The following is an 897-nucleotide window of genomic DNA, read 5'->3' as shown; positions in this document are numbered from 1 at the left end:
AAACCATGGTGGGGACACTTGAGGAGTAAATCATTGAATCTTTCCCAACACTCGTAAAATTGCTCATCCTCTCTTTGATAAAAATCACTTATCTCTCTCCTAAGGGCATTTGTTTTAGACATAGGGAAAAACTAGGTGAGAAACTTATTACTCAATTCATCCCATGTACTAATAGATCCAGCAGGAAGTGAATTCAACCAAGCTTTTGCTTTGTCTTTTAATGAGAAAGGGAACATACGAAGCTTAATTGACTCATCATTAAAATTTTGAAAACAGAATGTAGAGCATATGTCAAGAAATTCCTTAATATGCAAATATGGATCCTCTCTCTCTAACCCATGGAAAGATGGTAAAAGTTGAATGACAGAGGGCTTAAGCTCAAAGTGTGTTGCTGTAGTTTGTGGCAACACAATACAAGATGGTTGGTTGGCTGCAAGTGGTGAAAAATATTCTCTAAGAGTTTTCTCTACTTGCACTAGTGGAAGTATTGGCAATAGTCTATTTGGGTCATCCATCACTTCTAAAGAACTAGTTTGACTACTATCAATTTTCGATTCTCTTTTAACCAAACGATTTGTTAAATCACGTTCCCAAACACTCATAAACTAACTAGACAAGGAAAGAAAGAAAAACAAAATAAAATAAAACAAATCAACAATAATAATAAAAAAAGAAATAAAAGAAATCAAACAACCAAACAATGAATTTAAAGACAAATAAATTTTTTTTGTGTTTTTTTTAATTAAAAAAAATATAAGAGACAATCTAAATTATAACTAGTGGAAGAATCAAATCAACCTAGATTAAACTGACTTTCTAGCACAATCCCCAGCAACGGCGCCAAAAACTTGTTATGAAAATTTTAATGTACTCGCAAGCGCACGAATCTAGAAATAG

At 32.7% G+C, this 897-nt stretch overlaps 1 non-coding gene across 1 annotated transcript; it reads left to right on the top strand.

Annotated features, from left to right (window-relative positions):
- Positions 1-107, top strand: LOC112100528. Its single transcript, XR_002906896.1, has one exon. It is a non-coding gene; the product is annotated as a small nucleolar RNA R71 (small nucleolar RNA).
- Positions 108-897: the final 790 nt, after the last annotated feature.

Source organism: Citrus clementina, unplaced genomic scaffold, assembly GCF_000493195.1.
Source record: "Citrus clementina cultivar Clemenules unplaced genomic scaffold, Citrus_clementina_v1.0 scaffold_3, whole genome shotgun sequence".
Lineage (NCBI taxonomy): Eukaryota > Viridiplantae > Streptophyta > Magnoliopsida > Sapindales > Rutaceae > Citrus > Citrus x clementina.
The sequence above is the reverse complement of the archived record's forward strand: the minus strand, read 5'-3'. Positions and strand labels throughout refer to the sequence as shown.